The following is a 20,992-nucleotide window of genomic DNA, read 5'->3' on the forward strand; positions in this document are numbered from 1 at the left end:
GTAGAACCCGTGTGAGACCTCACCTTTCAGAGAGCTGCTACCAAATGTTTTCTTTTCCTCCTTACCTAGCTGCAGCCCACTTGTGCCCAGTGACTCACCAGGTGCAGATCCCGCCTCTAAGCTACCATCTAATGTATGTGCTGTGTCAGTATCTGAGCTGGTGGCTGCGAGTGCCAGATCGAGTGACACCTGTTCTCCCTCTAGGCCTTCAGCCTGAGGCAGCACTGGCTGGCCAGGTGGCAGTTCTTGGGCACCTGAAATCATAAATGTATGAGGGTAGGATTGGAGTGAGAGAAGGGGTGGAAAAGCAAGAGGTGCATGGCTACACCATCTGCAACTTGAACGTCATAGCAGATTGCAGGATGAGTGTGAAGTGGGATTTGAGAAAGTTGCTTAGGCAGGAGCATCTTGTCATCATCGATGCTTTTAGCCATGATGCTGGCCATGCCTCAATGACAGCTGGTCCAATTATTCACTGCACCATCTCCTCCATGGGATAAGCGCATGCAGTCGTGCCTGCTGTCCCGCCGGTCAGCTGCTGCTACAAAAGAGAGCGAAGTGCGTCAGTGAATGTGATGCAATGTGTTTGGATGATGTGCAGGCCACAGTTGAATAGCTGGCACTTTGTGCAAACTGTGATATGTGAGTATGTGGCTTCCAGCAGTGCTAAGTGTGTGAAGGTGAGATGACACAGAGGAGCATGAGGTTTAAGTAGTTGTTGACATTGACTGTTGGTAGGCCTCTCTCCTCCTGTCTACCTCCTGTACCAATTACTTCAGCGTGGCATCCGAAAGCCTGCGAGCATGCTCTTCGGCTTGCTTCGCCATTTCTGTTCCTTCCTCCAGGTGTTTAAATCTTCTCCAACAGTTTCAGCCCCTGCTGCAGCCAAAATTCACCTCATCTTTAAGCGGTGCAGGCTGACTTTGAGTAGTGCAGGCTAGCTTTAAGTGGTACAATCTTGCTTGAACCTGGGTCCCCTGCTGAGGTGCACAGTAACTCAGCACCACATTCTGCACTGGGCTGCAGACACAATCATTCAAATGAGCAGTCAGCACAATGTTGGCATACTGCCTGCATCAGTTTGAACAGGAGCAGGGTAATTGAGTATTGTGACCCCTTGTCCGATTTTGGGGACTATGCAATTTAGACCCTTTAGTTTCTTTTCATGCTGAAATCTTACTCCAGGAAGAGAATGGTCAAGCTTTTCCACTCCTATTAATTGTACATCGACCATCTCTAATTATTTACATAACTTTGACTCAAGTAAACTGTACCAATTAATCAGCCAAAATGGTAAGCCCTGTAAGAAAAGATTTCATTATCGTAATATGATAAAGTAGGATAAATATAATGAAAATAGATAGTAAATGCTTCACATTGTCCAAAAACAGGGAAAAAAGCATGTCAAATCAAAATTATCTCTTAGAACATTTTGCAGTTCTAAGGATGGATTTTCCACACCCAGCACAGGACTAGTGTACAGTGAGTTGCATGCCCTGTGTGGCAATCCTCATTGAAACTTCTCATGGTCAACCAATTTGACAATCTGTGTGAGCTCCAAGATTGGAATGCACCAACTGCTGGGAGAATTTACAGTGGGAAGGAAGTTTAGTTATTTCCTGCTCTGCTGCAGCTATGTAAAGGGCTGCAGCAAAGATTTCATCTGAAATGGCTACTTAAGGGCAACTGACTGAATGCAGAAGGCAATTCTTTTTGGCTGATAGAAAAATCTAAATGATAAAACCTGGATTGGCAAAATATCCTGGATGGCAGCAAAAATAGGAAGGCAGAACTGGAGTCAGGGTGGATTTAAATGTACACTCAAAGGGAAGGGAGAACCGCAAGCATAGTTGATTGTACTTTGCACATATTCAGAAACTGATTCAAACATTTTTTTATGAACATTTAGGTATGTTATGCAACATTGTACAGGGACACTGCACAAAGTGTGCAATTGTTAATTGACTGCAAATTGACCAGTAAACTGGTTAATTGACTGGTTAATTTTTGCAGTACAAAAACAGCCATGCTGATCAACTTTGTACATGAACAAACTGCACACAATGTGATTAAATGCAAGAAATGGATACACTGCATACAAGGGCTGAAGAGATCCTTTAATGTCAGAAATGAAAGCCATCAAACCTGCCTTTACTTAAATTACATTTTATAGCAAGTACGTTGTACTCATATGTAATCTTCTGAGGACTAGGTTTAAAGCACTTCAAAGAAGCCCAATTCATTCACTACTAAAAAATATAATTTTCTACCTTATGGCGCAGATACCATCAGAAGGTATTGTGACTGCAGCTGTGTAAAACGGTTGCAAACTGTGATAAATGGCATTACAATGGGCATGCATCGTGAAAGTTAAAGAAAATCTCCAGTAGTTCAGGCCTTTCCTCCACCTACAAGTATCTCCCGAAATTGTTCATCCAGTTACAATTCCATAATGTTACTTACAATCTATCTCTCTCACAAACTCTGCCCCCGCTCTTTTAGAACATAGAACATAGAACAGTACAGCACAGTACAGGCCCTTCGGCCCACCATGTTGTGCCGACCCTTTAACCTACCCTAAGGTCAAACTACCTACATACCCTTCATTCTACTATCATCCATGTACCTATCCAAGAGTCGCTTAAATGCCCCTAATGTATCTGCTTCTACTACCACCGCTGACAGCGCATTCCACGCACCCACCACTCTCTGTGTAAAGAACCTACCTCTGACATCTCCCCGAAACCTTCCTCCAATCACCTTAAAATTATGCCCCCTGCTGATAGCCCTTTCCACCCTGGGAAAAAGTATCTGACTATCCACTCTATCTATGCCTCTCATCATCTTGTACCCCTCTATCAAGTCACCTCTCATCCTTCTTCGCTCCAATGAGAAAAGCCCTAGCTCCCTCAATCTTTCTTCGTAAGACATGCCCTCCAGTCCAGGCAGCATCCTGGTAAATCTCCTCTGCACCCTCGCTAAAGCTTCCACATCCTTCCTATAATGAGGCGACCAGAACTGAACACAATATTCCAAGTGTGGTCGAACCAGGGCCTTATAGAGCTGCAGCATAACCTCGCGGCTCTTAAACTCAATCCCCCTGTTAATGAAAGCCAACACACCATACGCCTTCTTAACAACCCTATCAACTTGGGTGGCAACTTTGAGCGATCTATGGACATGGACCCCAAGATCCCTCTGTTCCTGTCTTTAAGCCTGTATTCTGCATTCAAATTCGACCTTCCAAAATGAATCACTTCACACTTTTCCAGGTTGAACTCCATCTGCCACTTCTCAGCCCAGCTCTGCACCCTGTCAATGTCCCGTTGCAACCTACCTTCCTCACTATCCACAACTCCAGCAACCTTCGTGTCATCGGCAAACTTGCTAACCCAACCTTCCACTTCCTCATCCAAGTCATTTATAAAAATCACAAAGAGCAGAGGTCCCAGAACAGATCCTTGTGGAACACCACTGGTCACCGAACTCCATGCTGAATACTTTCCATCTACTACCACCCTCTGACTTCTATGGGCCAGCCAATTTTGTATCCAGACAGCCAACTTTCCCTGTATCCCATGCCTCCTTACTTTCTGAATGAGCCTACCATGGGGAACCTTATCAAACGCCTTGCTAAAATCCATATACACCACATCCACTGCTCTTCCTTCATCAATGTGTTTTGTCACATCTTCAAAGAATTCAATAAGGCTTGTGAGGCATGACCTGCCCCTCACAAATCCATAAAATAAAAGCAAAATACTGCGGATGCTGGAAATCTGAAACAAAAACAAGAAATGCTGGATTCACTCAGCAGGTCTGGCAGCATCTGTGGAAAGAGAAGCAGAGTTAACGTTTCGGGTCAGTGACCCTTCTTCGGAACTTCCGAAGAAGGGTCACTGACCCGAAACGTTAACTCTGCTTCTCTTTCCACAGATGCTGCCAGACCTGCTGAGTGAATCCAGCATTTCTTGTTTTTGCCTCACAAATCCATGCTGACTGTCTCTAATCAAACTATGCTTTTCCAAGTAATCATAAATCCTGTCTCTCAGAATCCTCTCCAATAATTTGCCCACTACCAACGTAAGACTGACTGGTCTATAATTCCCAGGGTTATGCCTATTCCCTTTCTTGAACAAGGGAACAACATTTGCCACCCTCCAATCATCTTTTATTTTCTTTCTGGCTGCTTGATTTCAGCTCTGTAGGGTACTGCCATAATGTCTTTGTCATAGCATGCATCATGGGTTATATGACATGACTGTGCCCTCTAACCTCCAATTTTAGAGATGGATGAGCAGATTCTTGCCACTATGAAAGCTTACTTATCCATCTGTTGGGGGCCAGCATCATGTCATGCATCCAATGATGTCTAACGCAATAAAGTTGAATTTGGAGAGAAGTAGAAATAGCCACAAGTTAGAGAATAATGTAGCCACAGGGTCCTAAAGAAAAATGAAACTGAGAGCACTATTCTAAAGGAAAATAACAACTAGTAAACCAGTGTTGTCTCTCAAAGCTGCAGAAAAACACCCATCCAGAAAGAAGTGCAGCTGTTAACAGTAAATTGCAGTATTGGCTTTTATGAAAACTGAGGACTAATTTATAAAATATTTGTGATTCATGCCATCCAGTGGCACAGAGCAATGCTACAGAGTGCTAGTATATAGGTCTGTGCCCATAACTCCCAATTTCATCCCATGCTATCAGGGATGGCTTGAAATAGACTGTTGGGGTCTGGATATTTCCCCTGCTCAACTGTCCAAAACTGATGCAAAAACGAAAAGAAATGGGTGGGAAGGTCTCCTGCCACATCCTCACCTCTTCCAATGCCATCAGGATTATTTCTTCCCTCCCAGCCACCCTGGCCTATCAAAGAAGTCAAGTAGATGCTCCCTGGCCACCATGCCATATGATGGTGAAGAGGCAGTACCTGGGAATTCCATCAATTTCCCTACCCTCTGCCCCCTGCCTCTACCACCTGGCAGTGATGGTGATTGACCCTGGGGCAGTGACAGCAAAAATGTTAGCGCAATATTAGAAGGAAATTACATAGTTGTGGGCACCTTTCCAACTTCTCAGGGCAGTTACTGTTTCCTGGAGGGCCATGGGCTCAGTAAAACCTTCTTTCTAAATTGAAAGGAAAATGCTCCTTTAGCATTTCCTCCTCTTCTTTTGACACTGCGGCATCTATCCCACAGTTCACTAGGCAGCGAGGGCAGACTATCTCTCTATGTCAAAAATCTTTGGAGCCTGACCTACATAGTAATGGGCTCCATCCCAGTAAAAAAGTGAGGTTCACAGCAGAGTTGCCAAAGTCATAGAGTCATTTATGGTACAGAAGGAAGCCATTCGGTCCATTGAGTCCATGCTGGAAGACATTAGTGAACCAGATGGGTTTTTATAACAATCCGGTAGTTCATGATCATTATGAACGAGACCAGCTTTTTAATCCAGATTTATTGATTGCAGCTGCCATGGTGGGATTTAAACTCATGTTTCCAAAGCATTAGTCTGGGCCTCTGTGTTAGTAGTCCAGTAAAATTACCAGTATGGGGGACTGTTCCCCTGTCTAAAAAGGTGGGTGGAAGTCCCAATCTGACCCTCCTCCACCAGCAACACCACCCTGGAGGAAAATTCAGTCATTGCTGTTCTTCCAAAAGGAAGAGAATGTTGGTGAGAATGTCTCCCTGGGCCACTTTCATTCATGTTCCAACAATCACCTCAGTGCAACAGTGACAGCGACATCAGAGTGAAGGAGTGAACTTCCCACTCATCTGCTTTAACTTCATCAGCAGAGCCACAGAAACACCTAAACTTTGGGTTTTTCACAGCTTTTCTGCCAAAGTAGGCAGAACCTGTGGAGTTTGCACACCCCACCCCTTGCCTTTTCCAGGTTCTATCCTTGTTCTGACCAATAGTGAGTCATAGAGTCATAGAGTTATACAGCACAGAAACAGGCCCTTTGGCCCATCATGTCTGTGCCAGCCATCAAGCACCTAACTATTCTAATCCCATTTTCCAGCACTTTGCCCGTAGCCTTGTATGCTCTGACGTTTCAAGTGCTCATCTAACTACTTCTTAAATGTTGTGAGGGTTCCTGCCTCTTCCACCTCTTCAGGCAGTGCGTTCCATTCCAACCACCCTCTGAGTGAAAACATTTTTCCTCAAATCCCCTCTAAACCTCCTGCCCCTTACCTTAAATCTATGCCCCCTGGTTATTGACCCCTCCACTAAGCGAAAAAGTTTATTCCTATCTAACCTATCAATGCCCCTCATAATTTTGTATACCTGAAGTGAGCATGCAGCAAACTCTGAAGATGAAGAAGAAAGTGAATTAAAAAGAAAAATGTGATTTTCCAAACTCTTTTTTTTCCCAGAACGCCTTGCAGAATTCTTGTATTTCTGCTTAAAATATTGCAAGCTCTGTGGGGTTAAAAGGATTTTTCTTTCTCAAATTAGCAGCCTGTTTTTTTCAATGCTGTTGTGACCCCACAGGCCTTTGCTTTGCAGTCTTTTTCATCATCTTTCTGCCAAGCGAAATGCTGTGAAACATTCATTTTAAACAGTTTGCTCTAACTTAAAGAGACTTTATTGCTCCCCAGTGGTCTCATGTTGGTATGTTGAAGTGACTTTACAAAATTCATAAGATGTAATGCTTTCTAAGTCAGCATGGTGTGACTTCTGCAATTGTCTGAACATCTCCTCAATTCCCAGGGGTACCAGCAGTGGCACAAATGATTTGCTATGCATTATTCATTTGGATAGTGCAATTATGGAATGGTGTAGAGGTTCTAAAATATCCAGAACTCTTCAGAAGTATCAAATACATATCAGCAAAATACTGCAGATGCTGGAACTCTGAAATGAGAACAGAAAGTGCCGGAAATTCTCAGCAGGTCTGGCAGCATCTGTGTAAAGAGAAACAGAGCTGAAGGGTCACAGACCTGAAATGTTAATTCTGTTTCTCTCTGCATAAATGCTGCCAGACCTGCTCAGTATTTCCAACACTTTCAGTTCTCATTTCAAATTTCTATGTATTTGTAACCAAAACGTACATCACAACTAAGAGATGGGTTTCTTTCTATTAAAGAAAATTGGGAATAGGCTTAGTTCAAAACATTTAAAACTCAAGCTTTTTGTCACTTAACCACTGCTTCTTAATTTATCTTGTCTTCCCTCCTACTATTTTTAACCTTGGCTGTACCTGCACTGTAAGCTGTGGCCTTTAATGCAGCAGGAAATATAAAACTTCATAGTTCTTAATCCTAAAACAGTCGACATCCTAAAGCTCTTCCTCTAGGGTTTGCAATTAAACTACCAACCCTAGAGCCCTTTTTAAGTAATAAGCAAATTGCCTTCATATTGGCAATACTACGATTTTTCATTCCAGTGTGGACTATACAGTGCTGTTGAGTAGCAGTTCTTCTGTAATATAAATCCAATAAAAACTGTTGAGTGTAAATGTTGACATGAATTCTTACATCTTGCCCTTTTTTTAATCTACAGTAGATATTTTCTGTGACACAACAATACTGTCTGCATTTATTGTTCTTTTACTGCTATTTATTACTGCAGGGCATATTGGTGCTGCTATGTGTCTGTGTTGTTATATTCTCTATCCCAATTTTACTCTCTTGTTAAGGCTTTGGATACACTGATGTATCAAAGCAAAATATTCTGTAAATATTATTTTGCTCTTAGTGTTCAGAGTAAATGGATGGAACAGGTAACAGCAGTTGAAGGCTTAAATGCAGTAAAATGTTTAAAATGGAAGAATTGCTCTAAATGGGTAATTCGACTGTCACAGCAACAAAGCTGAAAGAGAGCAAAACCCAGAGATAAGGCCACAATATTGTAGTCCTGATTCTTCAACTCATGCCGGGAATGTGAGAACATGGAATTACCCCTCCAAACATAACAAAGAATATCACTCTGCTGAAGAATCGTAGCTGACGTTTTCTGTTCGTCGTTGTTGGAGAAATGAAGATGCAGAACACAATGTCATCAGAGCATGAAACATCCTCAGGGTCTTTTTTCTTATTCATTCATGGGATGTGGGTATCACTGACAAAGCCAACATTTCTTGTCCCTCCTTAATTGCCCTTGAGAAGGTGATGGTGAGCCACCTTCTTGAACCACTGCAGTCCATGTAATGAAGGTACTCCCGCAGTGATGTTAGGTAGGGAGTTCAAGGATATTGAACCAGTGATGATGCAGGAAAGCGCTATATTTGCAAGTCAAGATGCTGCATAACTTGAAGGGGAACTTAGAGGTGGCGATGTTCCAATGCACCTGCTGCTGGTCCTTCTAGATGGTAGAGGTCACTGGTTTGGGAGGTGCTGCCAAAGAAGCCTTGGCAAGTTGCTGTAGTGCATCTTGTCGATGGTACATGCTGCAGACACAGTGTGCTGGTGATAGAGGGAGTAAACGTTTAAGCTGGAGAACATGGTGCCAATCAGTGGGCTGCTTTGTCCTGGATGGTGTTAAGCTTCTTGGGCATTATTGGCGCTGCACTCATCCAGCACACTCCTGATTTGTGACTTGTAGATGATGGAAAGGCATTGAGATTCAAGAGGTCAGTCAATAGTCACAGAATACCCAACCTCTGATCTTTTCTTGTAGCCACAGTATTTGTTTAGCTAATCCAGTTAGGTTTCTGGTCAATGGTAACCCTGCCCCCACCCCAGGATGTTGAAGATAGAGGATTCAACGATGGTAATGCCATTGAATAAAAATGGGAGGTAATTTGACTTTTGCTAGTTGAAGATGGTCATTGCCAAGCATTTGGGTGGCTCAAATGTTACTTGCCATTTACCAGCCGAAGCCTGGTCTTGCTGCATGTGGGCACAGAAGTATTCATTATCTGTGGAGTTGCAAATGGAACAGAACACTGTGAAATGATCAGCAAACATCCCCTTTTCTGACCATATGATGGACGGAAGGACATTAATTAAGCAGCTGAAGATGGTTAGATCCAAGGGGTAAGGGAGAATGAGGAATTGAAAGAAATTAGTATTTGTATGAAGGTTGTATTGGAGAAATAAATGGGGCTGAAGGTTGATAAGTCCCCAGGACCTGATATTCTGCATCCCTGAGTGTTGAAAGAGGCAGCTATAGAGACAGTGGATGCATTGATGATCATCTTCCAAAATTCTATAGATTCTGGAGCGGTTCTTGCAGATTGGAAGGTTGCAAATGTCACTCCACGATTTAAGAAGGGAGGGAGAGAGAAAACAGGGAATTACAGAGCTGCTACCCTTACATCAGTCGTTGGGAAAATGTGAGAATCTATTCTAAAGGATGTGATAAATTGACACGGATAATAATGACCTGATTGGGCATAGTCAACATGGATTTATAAATGGAAAATTATGTTTGACGAACCTCTTGGAGCTTTTTGAGGATGTTACGAACAGAATTGATGAAGGGGAGTTGGTGGACGTGGTATACTTGGATTTTCAGAAGGCTTTTGGTAAGGTCCCACACAGGAGGTGTTAGCAAAATTAAAGCACATGGGATATGAGGTAATATACTGGTATGGATTAAGGATTGGTTAACAGGCAGAAAACAGAGTAGGAATGAACGGGGCATTCTTTCATCCGCAGGCTGTGACTAGTGGTGTACCACGGGAAGCAGTGTTTGGGCCCCAGCTGTTCACAATATACATCAATGATTTGGATTTGGGAACCAAATGTAGTATTTCCAAGTTTGCGGAAGACACAAAACTAGGTGGGAATGTGTATTGTGAGGAAGATGCAAAGCGGCTTCAAGGGGATTTGGACAGATGTAGTAAGTGGGCAAGAACATGGCAGATGGAATATAATGTGAAAAAATGTGAGGTTATTCATTTTGGTAGGAGGAATAGATGTGCAGAGTATGTCTTAAATGGTAAGAGATTAGAAAGTGTAGATGTACAAGGGGACCTGGGGGTCCTTGTCAATAAGTCACTGAAAGCTGTTATGACCAGGTGAGAAAGGTGTCTAGGGGTCCCTCTCAGCCTTCACCTGGTCTTAATTTTAAACACACTGTGTTTTGAGCTCCCCCTTGGTGAATCCTTGTTCACCGCTTTCCAATTATAAGGCAAATAAATGAGCACAAACAGGCTTTCTTAGGTTTAAAGAAGAAAGGTGAAATTTATTAAAACTTAAACTTAAACTCTAATTCAGTTAATGCCAACAGATACACAACGCACCCATGCTAGCATGCATATATGATACACACATGCAAGTAGAGAAAGAAAAGAGCAGAAGAAATAAAGTGGAAAGGCTTGAAGCAATATCTGAAGAGTTTTATTTGTTACAGATCTTCGAGCTCACTGTAGAGTTCTTGTTTGTAGGTGGATCTTGCTTCTTGTTGGGGCCCAGTATTCTTCTTAAACTTTGTTGAATGTAGGACATTTTTCTCTCTTGGGGTTCACGTGTCTTCAGTGGGTTTCAGTTCCGTGAGAAAGTGATAAGAGCAGACAGGAGGAGAGGAGGTCTGCTTCAGTCCAGGAACCAAGAGCTTTCTGTCTTCAAACGCTGTTTCTCCAACTTAAAACTCTCAGATCAAACTCTGCAACAGCCAGTTAGTCATGTGACTAAACTGGTCTGATCATATCTGTTCTGTGTATTGGGAGCAGGGGATAGCTCCTTTGTTCCAGCGCTGTCTGCTAGTATGCAAAAATGTCTTTCCAGCCAGGGGCCTGGCAATTCCTTGTAAGAGGCCGTCTCTTCTTCCCAGCAACAATTTGAATTTTAATGTCCATGTGGCAAAATTAATGTGCCTCATTCTTGGCAGGTGGGGGCCTGCATGACACCTCCACATCTAGGGGAATGAAATGCGATGTGAAAAAAAGGCGCATTTCATTAAAAGGATTGAGAAAATTATATATCAGATATAGAAAACCATGCATTTCTCTCATTCATTTCCATTCATTCATGAATCCTGAAACTTACTAAAATTGCCTGTCTTTTCTTGGTGCCAGTGCTGCTTTAATTGTCCCTTTTGGGCATCCCAGGAACCAGGTGGTTCCTTGGGGATGTTTTTTTTCCAGTTTGCCCATTTCCATGGCTGCCTAGGGTCTTTGTTCCTGCTGAGGTCATTTTTTTTCAGGAAAGTCAGTAGTGGGTGGGTCTATCCTGAACTTTTTTTCAGTGCTTTGCTGAGTCATGCAAAGGCTTTTGACTTCAGGTGATGAAGTTCCCTTTTTCTCTGACTGTGGGGGAGGATTCTTTGTTAATATGCCCTTTGGCCCAGAGGACACTCCTGCCTGCAAATAGTTGTGCAGACTCTACTGCACTCCCCTGTGGCACTTGGACTAGGTGAGACATCACCCTCATGGTTTCTGTGCCCCCTAGAGGTCTTTCTTTGTCTCTGCAGGTTCCTGTAAATGCTATTAGCAACTCTGGTGGGGTGCTTCTAGTGTCTGCATTTACATAGGAGGATGTGGGGTCTAACGTTTCACGTTTTTTGGAGTTGGCTGACTGGACAGTAGGGGTTTTCATCCAGGATTCCTCCCAGACTTCTTTTAACCTGCCCTCTTGGTCACTTTTTCCCCTTCTCTTTCTAAACCTTTGCTAGCCATGTGCCTGCCTGTCCCCTTTTGTTCTCAGCGGGTGTCCCTTACAGTTCACCAGCCCTCTGCTGGAGGATCCTCCTAACACTAGTGCAGGACTTAGAAGTACAGTTTTCATTGTAGATTGGTGTTTCCCCTCAACCTGGCACATGTGGCAACTCCTGCAGTACTCCACCACATCTTTGTGCAGTTTTGGCCAGTCACACTGCTGTCTTATGCAGGATATGGTCTTTCGTATACCAGCATGTACAGCCACTGTAGTCTTGTGGGCCCTTCTTAATATTTCTCTCAGGTACCTCTGCGGCACCACTAACTGGTGAACTACTGCCCACTCCTTGCTCTCAGGTCTGTGAGGAGAACTCCATTTCCTCAACAGTACCTCATTCTTTAAATAGTAGCAATCAGGGACTCCCTCTGCTTCACTTTCAGACTGGGCAACGTGTGCTAACTCTCACAATACTGGGTCGGCTCACTGAGCCTCCGCTAGGGAAAATCCATTTGATTCATTCCCCGGGTCTCCTACCTTTCCAAAGAAAGTCTCGGACAGGAAGGCCTCATGGCCATCTGCCTGCAGTGCCAATGCTGTTTCCTCTGGGGGAACTTGTTTGATCATGGCCTGATCCACTTCACATTCAGGGACAATGCAGGGGACCATCTCATATCACCGCCCTGTCTCTCTGACCTCCTGTAGTCTTTCTTTCACTACTGGGGGGGGCTACCACCTTCACCGCTGCCAGTTCATTACCTAGGAGCAGGTCAACCCCGTCCACAGGCAAACTAGGGACAATCCCTATGGTCACCGAAACTAGGCCGCACTCTAGGTGCACCCGGCCTACAGGTACAGGCATACACTGCCCTCCAAAACCATTTACTACCATTCTGGTATTCACTGCACTCTCTGGGGGAAAGGTCAGGCCTTTTCCCAGTAAAAGGGATCTAGTGGCCCCTGTGTCCCTGAGAATCACTATGGACTTGTTGGCACCACTCAAGGGGTATGGGGTTACTTTCCCTTCAAACACAAAACCCTGACTGCCTTCAGGAATCCTATTAGCTTTTCCTGCACTGGCCGTAGTAAGCTTCCTGGGTTGCATTCTTACTGCAGTTAAAGCCACAGCCTGCTCTGCTGTGCTTTCCATCAGGTTCGCTTCTTCACTGAGCAGGTGTGCCCTGATTAACCCTATCGGTTTTCCCTTTAGTTTCCATCAGTCAGCTTTTAAATGCCCTGCTTTATTATAGTGGAAGCATGCAGGTCTCTAGGTCTCATTCTTGCTCACAGCACCTTCCTTTTTGGCTGGAAGAGTACCCTCTGTGTCTCCTGCTTTCCTTTCTCTCCCAGGACTGCCTGGGCAGATATCACCTTCCCACCCTTTGTCTTTTTTTGATTTGTGGGGGTGATTAGGAAAGGTTCACCCCTGGGAAACTGACTTATAGAGTCATAGAGTTATACAGCACAGAAACAGCCCCTTCGGCTCATCGTGTCTGTGCTGGCCATCAAGCACCTAACTATTCTAATCCCATTTTCCAGCACTTGGCCCGTAGCCTTGCATGCTAGTGCTCATCTAAATACTTCTTAAATGTTGTGAGGGTTCCTGCCTCTACCACCTCTGCAGGCAGTGTGTTCCAGATCCCAACCAGCCTCTGAGTGAAAACATTTTTCCTCAAATCCCCTCTAAACTTCCTGCCCCTTACCTTAAATCTATGCCCCCTGGTTATTGACCCCGCTGCTGAGGGAAAAAGTTTCTTCCTATCTAACCTATCAATGCCCCATAATTTTGTATACCTCAATCATACAGTCATAGAGTCGTACGGCATAGAAACAGGCCCTTCAGCCCACCACATCCATGCCGACCATAATGCCTATCTATACTAATCCCACCTGCCTGCATTAATTCCATATCCCTCTATGCCTTGCTCAATTAAGTACCTGTCCAGATGCCTCTTAAATGCTGCTACTGTTCCTGCCTCCACCACCTCCTCAGGCAGCTAATTCCAGATACCCACTATTCTTTGTGTGAAACATTTACCCCTTTGATCCCCTTTAAACCTCCTCCCTTTCACCTTAAATCTATGCCCTCTAGTTTTAGTCACCCTTGCCATGGGAAACAGACTCTGGATATCTACCCTATCTATGCCTCTCATAATTTTATATACCTCTATCATGTCCCCTCTCAGCCTCCTTCGCTCCAGGGAAAACAGACCCAGCCGATCCAATCTATCTTAATAACTCAAGCCCTCCAAACCAGGCAACATCCTTGTGAATCTTTTCTGCATCCTCTCTAGTTTAATCACATCTTTCCTGTAGTGCAGCGACCAGAACTGTAACATGACGTCCCAACTCTTGTACTCAATGCCTCGGCCGATGAAGGCAAGAACGCCATCTGCCTTCTTCACCACCCTGTCTACCTGTGTTGCCACTTTCAGGGAACTATGTACTTGCACTCCAAGGTCTCTCTGCTCAACAACACTCCCCAGGGCCCTGCCATTCACTGTATATGCCCTGCCCTGGTTTAACTTCCCAAAATGCATCACTTGTCCCCCTTCAACCTGCTCTGCTCTAAGGAAAACAACCCTAGCCTTTTCAGTCTCCCTTCATAGTTGAAATGCTCCAGCCTAGGCAACATCCTAGTAACTCTCCTCTGCACCCCCTCCAGTGCAATCACATCCTTCCTATAGTGTGGTACCCAGAACTATACACAGCACTCCAGCTGTGGCCTAACTAGCGTTTTATACTGCTCCATGATAACTTCTCTGCTCTTATATTCTATGCCTCGGCTAATAAAGGCAAGCATCCCATATGCCTTCCTAACCACCTTATCTACCTGTGCTGCTGCCTTCAGTGATCTATGGACAAGTGCACCAAGGTCCCTCTGATTCTCTGTACTTCCTAGGGTCCTACCATCCATTGTATATTTCCTTGCCTTGTTAGTCCTCCCAAAATGCATCACCTCACACTTCTCAGGATTAAATTCCATTTGCCACAGCTCTGTCCATCTTACCAGCCCATCTATATCGTCCTGTAATCTAAGGCTTTCCTCCTCACTATTTACGACACCACCAATTTTCATGTCATCTGCAAACTTACTGATCATACCTCCTATATTCACGTCAAAATCATTAATGTACACTACAAACAGCAAGGGTCCCAGCACCGATCCCTGTGGTACACCACTGGTCACAGGCTTCCAATCGCAAAAACAACCCTTGACCATCACCCTCTGCCTCCTGCCACTAAGCCAATTTTGGATCCAATTTGCCAAATTGCCCTGGATCCCATGGGTTCTTACCTTCTTAACCAATTTCCCGTGCGGTTCCTTCTCAAAAGCCTTACTGAAGTCCATGTAGACTACATCAACTGCTTTACCCTCATCTACACATCTAGTCACCACCTCAAAAAATTCAATCAAGTTTGTTAGACACGATCTTCCCCTGACAAAGCCATGCTGACTATCCCTGATTAATCCCTGCCTCTGCAAGTGGAGATTAATCCTGTCCCTCAGAATTTTTTCCAATAGTTTCTCAACCACTGATATTAGACTCACCAGCCTGTAATTACCTGGTTTATCCCTGCTACCCTTCTTGAATAATGGTACCACATTCGCTGTCCTCCAATCTTCTGGTACCTCTCCTGTGGCCAGCCAAGATTTGAAAATTTGTGTCAGAGCCCCTGTTATCTCCTCCCTTGCCTCACATAAACAGCCTGGGATACATCTCATCTGGGCCTCAGGATTTATTGACTCTTAAGCCCGCTAAAACAGCTAATACTTCCTCCCTTTCAAGTCTAATATGTTCAAGTACATCACAATCCCCCTCCCTGATCTCTACACCTACATCGCCCTTCTCCATAGTGGACACAGATGAAAAGTAATCATTTAAAACCTCACCTATGTCCTCCAGATCCACACACAGATTGCCACTTTGGGCCCTAATGGGCCCTGCTCTTTCCCTTGTTATCCTCTTGCCCTTAATATGCTTATAAAAAGCCTTAGGATTTTCCTTTATCTTTCCCGCCAGTGTTTTTTCATGTCCCCTCATTGCTCTCCTAATTATTTTTTGTACCCCCCTACACTTTCTATACTCCTCTCGTGCCTCCGCTGTTTTCAGCCTCTGAATCTGCCATAAGCTTCCTTTTTTTTCCTGATCCAATCCCCTATATCCCTTGACATCCAGGGTTCCCTGGACTTGTTGGTCCTACCCTTCACCTTAATGGGTACATGTTGGCTCTGAACTCTCACTATTTCCTCTTTGAATGACTCCCACTGGTCTGATGTAGACTTTCCGACAAGCAGCTGCTGCCAGTCCACTTTGGCCAGATCCTGCTTTATCATATTGAAATTGGCCTTCCCCCAATTCAGTACCTTTATTTCTGGTCCATCTATGTCCTTTTCCATAACTACCTTAAATCTTACAGAGTTATGGTCACCATCCCCAAAATGCTCCTCCACTGACACTTCTGCCACTTGTCGGGCTTCATTCCCTAGGATTAGGTCCAGTACTGCCCTTCTCTTGGAGGACTTTCTACGTACTGGCTCAAAAAGCTCTCCTGTATGCATTTTAAGAATTCCGCCCCCTTTAAGCCTTTTGCACTAAGACTATCCCAGTTGATATTGGGGAAGTTGAAATCCCTTACTATTATTACCCTATTATTTTTACACCTCTCTGAGATTTGCCTACATATCTGCTCCTCTATCTCTCCCTGACTGTTTGGAGGACTGTAGTACACTCCCAGCCAAGTGATTGCCCCTTTTTCTTTTTAAGTTCTACCCATATGGCCTCATTTGAGGAACCTTCTAAGACATCATCCCTCCTTACTGCAGTAATTGACTCCTTGATCAACAGTGCAATGCCACTTCCTCTTTTACCCCCTCCCCTGTCTCGCCTGAAGATTCTATACCCTGGAATATTGAGCTGCCAGCCCTGCCCCTCCCTCAACTATGAATTATAAATTAAAGCAAACTCATCGGCGGGAACAGCCACTTGCTGGGCTCTCTGAACCCACTGCTCCTCTACTTGGGTCTTTATTGAGAGTGGGAGAGAGTTTTAAATTCCTCTAACAGAACTACTTCCCTGAGATTCTCATAGCTGAGCTGTACTTTAACAGCCCTCAACCACTGGTCAAAAGCCAGCTGCTTACTTCTTTCAAACTCCAGATAAGTTTGATTAGCTTGCTTTTTGAGAGTTCTAAACTTTTGGAGATAGGCTTCGGGTACGAATTCATATGCTCCGAGGATAGCATTTTTGGTCAGTTCATAATTTGATGAACTCTCATCTGGCAACAGGGAATAAACTTCATGGGCCTTTCCAGTTAGCTTGCTTTGTCATAAAAGAGACCAGGTCTCAGCTGGCCATTTTAGCTGCCTTGCCAGTTTCTCAAAAGACACAAAAAATCCTCCACATCTTCCTCATTGAATTTTGGAATTAGTTGAGTGAGTTTTAGTAATTTTGTACCCAGCCTGAATTATGCTCTTCCATATTGGCCGTGCTTTCACTGGGGTTACTCTGTCACCCCCTAGTAAACTTAAACCGCTTCAACTCACTTTCTTCTCATTCTTTCTAGAAGCTTCTTTCTCTCTCTCTCTCCTGCCTCTCTCTTTCTTTTTCCTGTCTCTCCCTTTCTCTTTCCCTGTCTTCTAATTCAAGCTTCTTTTGTTCCAATTGTATCTTTGCTAACAGTACTCTGTCTGATTCTGCTTCTAACACTGTTCTGCTTCTTCAGTTTCAAGGGAAAAATGGTTGGCCACTAGTCTTAGGAGTTCAGACTTCCTAGCCTTGCCACAGATAGTGATCCCACACTGCTCAGCCATTTTCCTCAACTCCTCCATAGACAGTGCTTTTAACTTATCCCAAGTTACTTCACCCTGGCTTGGAGAGCTACTCACTTCAGTTGCAAACATGTGAGTATTCAATCACACACTATCACAACAAGAAAACCTGTATTAATTTTGCTCTTTTTTTATTGGGAACAATTTGGTTCCTACTTTCAATTTCTCTTGTTTGTCTGTGGGTAAAATTCTGGATGCTAGCACCCAAATTTCTGTTATGACCAGGTGAGAAAGGTGTCTAGGGGTCCTTCTCAGCCTTCACCTGGTCTTACTGTAACAGGGTTTAATTTTAAACACACCGTGTTTTGAGCTCCCCCTTGGTGAATCCTTGCTCACTACTTTCCAATTATAAGGCAAAGAAATGAGTACAAATAGGCTTTCTTAGGTTTAAAGAAGAAAGGTGAAATTTATTAAAACTTAAACTTAAACTCTAATTCGGTTGACGCCTACAGATACATGACACACCCATGCTAGTCTGCATATGTGATACACACATGCAAATAGAGACAGAAAAGAGCAGAAGAAATAAAGTGGTAGGGTTTGAGGCAATATCTGAAGAGTTTTTGTTTGTAGATGGATCTTGCTTCTTGTTGGGGCCCAGTATTCTTCTTAAACTTTGTTCAATGCAGGACACTTTTCTCTCTTGGGGTTTACGTGTCTTCAGTGGGTTTCAGTTCCATGAGAAAAAGATGGGAGCAGTCAGGAGGAGAGGAGATCTGCTTCAGTCCAGGAGCCAAGGGCTTTCTGTCTTCAAACACTGTTTCTCCAATTCCTGGCAATTCCTTGTAATAGGCCTTCTGTTCTTCCCAGCAACAATTTGAATTTTAATGTCCGTGTGGCAAAATTAATGTGCCTCATTCTTGGCAGGTGGGGGACTGCATGACAAAGCTAACATGCAGGTGCATCACGCAATTAGGAAGGCTAATGGTATGTTAGCCTTTATCGCAAGAGGATTTGAGTATAGTAGTAGTGAAGTCTAGCTTCAATTGTATAGATAAAAGCAAAATACTGTGGATGCTGGAAATCTGAAATAAAAACAAGAAACACTGGAAATACTCAGCAGGTCTGGCAGCATCTGTGGAGAGGGAAGCAGAGTTAACATTTCAGGTCAGTGACCCTTCTTTAGAGCTGGCAGATATAAGAAATGTAAAATATTTTAAGCAAGTAAAGTGGGGGTGGGGCATTCTTGCTCCACCCCCGCTTTACTTGCTTAAGATCTTCAATTGTATAGAACCTTGGTTAGACCACACTTGGAGTACTGTTTGCAGTTTTGGTCCCCTTACCGTAGGAAGGATATTATTGCCATTGAGGGAGTGCAACGAAGGTTCACCAGACTTGTTCCCAGGATGGCAGGACTGCCCTATGAAGACAGATTGGGGAAACTGGGCCTGTATTCTCTAGAGTTTCGAAGAATGAGAGGTGATCTCATTGAAACCTACTAAATACTTAAAGGGATAAACATGGTAGATGCAGCTAAGATGTTTCCCCTGTCTGGGGAGTCTAGAACCAGGGGATGCTGGGCTCCACTATCATTAGGGCTGGAAATGTTCATGGAGATGCCTCCTCCCATTAGTTGTTTAATTCCACTACCATTCATGACTGGATGTGGCCATTCTCCAGGCTAATTTACACTTCCTTCTTAGTCCTTGCAATGTTAATTTTACAGTCCTTCCATCTCATTGCTTGAGTAGATACACAGTTGCTTGCCCTGTCCACTCAGGTCCCAGATGCCCTGTTTTCCTCACTGCAACATTATCAGCTCAGCTATCAGCAATTTAGCATGCAAAAAATGTAAAATCATAAAGGTGCAAGGGCAAGTCTAACTCACAGCAGATGCTATTAGATGCCCTGTCACAGCAAAATTGAAACAATTACTTTCCCAGAAAAACACAATTTCAGCTGAAGGTGAGATGTTTTAGCAGAATTTCTGCTCTAGATTGTACCTGACCTTTGCTGGGATATAAATTAAATTAGAAAGATCTATTGCACTAATTGTAATTGAAAGCACAATGTAATGTCGCCCATCAACATATTTTTTAAAATGCTCTTCTAATCAGATAAGCGCATATGATGCATCTGAGAGTGTTGTTCAAACTGACAAGCCATTACTGCAAATCAAGCAATTTCCAAAGTAATACCATTGATTCAATTTTTTTCAGTTTAGTGGCGAGTTAGACAGAAGCCCATTTGCACAGCAGTCAGCCATGCTTTAAAAATGGCATTAAAGTGCATTTTGATTTTGTGAAGGATTTGGCCAAGGGGCAAATGTTTTTATGCAATCATCTGGACATGCTGGTTTAAGAAAAGTAGATCATGGCTTATGTTTGTGTCTAGAGTTTTATTATGATAGATAATTTGGGTCTTTGCTTGTACATAAGCCGACTTAAATTTAAAAGATCTTGCCACAATACAGCCATCTGCAGAAAAAAAATTGGTTGAAGTACAACATATTCATTAGCGCAGCCCAAAGGAATCAAGGACTGAATAGTCACATTTTGCTGCATTACAAAAGTATTTCATTTTTCTGCTTCTGCATAGACAAGGAAGACACAATAGTCAATGTAATCATTACCAACTGTATAATAACTTGGTTTCAAAATTAGAACACAACCTTTAGTTCTGTTCAGCTTAATATATCACAACTCAATTCATAATAGAAGTTTTTCAGCCTTTGCTGGGTTCAATTTAACATAAAAATAATATTTAATTTGGACAATTACAATGTGCTTTTCTCAGTTCAGATGACAAGATAACAGGCAGCAATTGTGTATGTCTTCCCTACCTCTCTTGGATTAGATAAGTTTAAAGACATACAAATTTCTGCTGTGTTATCTCAGCAGTGATGACAGTGAATCAGAGGCCAATTTTTACTTCCAAGAATGAGTGGGCTTGGGAGCGGGTGGGGGTGTTAAAAGCGTTGAAATTGATGATGCATTGGAACGTTGGCTCCAGCCCAGTGAGTTCCACATTTAACTGCAACGCTTTAGGCTGCAAGCAAGCAACCCCCTCAGAAGAGGCGGGTTGTTAATTTCAATATGTTAAAAGCCCATTAAGAGCAATTTTAATGTGGGTTTGGAATTTAACTGGGTGCACAGTTTCCCAGGCTTCCTGGAACTCGCCAGTGAAAGCAAGGCGAGAATAGAGTGACAACTGAGGGGCTGAAGAAATGACAGGCAAAAATTCCCCTAAGTACTGAGACCTCACAGCAGCTGCCTAATTGTGTGAAAAGCTTTTGCTGACAGTCCTTGTCCTGAAAGGTTACTTTCGCTACAGGTTAATTTCACTACTTTACAGGTTAATGTCACTTCTTTGGAGGTTTGTGTGTCTGGTCTTGACTTCGCAGCTGTGATATATCAGCTCAGCATGGATGCTACTTACACTGTATTAGCTTGGACCGCAGATGAGGACCATCATCAGCACCAGCAGCAGCAGGAAGAGCACGAGTAGGAGCACCAGCAGCAGCACAGCCAGCACCAGCAGCAGCCTTCTCCACACAGACCTGCCGCTCCACAGAAGAGAGTGGATGAGCAAAGAGGTGCAAACTGCAGGAGGCGATACTTGCAGTACAGCATGTCTAGGCAGACGATCAGTGTCCTGGCCATGGCAGAACAGC

The sequence above is a fragment of the Heterodontus francisci genome, chromosome 30 (genome assembly GCF_036365525.1).
Source record: "Heterodontus francisci isolate sHetFra1 chromosome 30, sHetFra1.hap1, whole genome shotgun sequence".
Lineage (NCBI taxonomy): Eukaryota > Metazoa > Chordata > Chondrichthyes > Heterodontiformes > Heterodontidae > Heterodontus > Heterodontus francisci.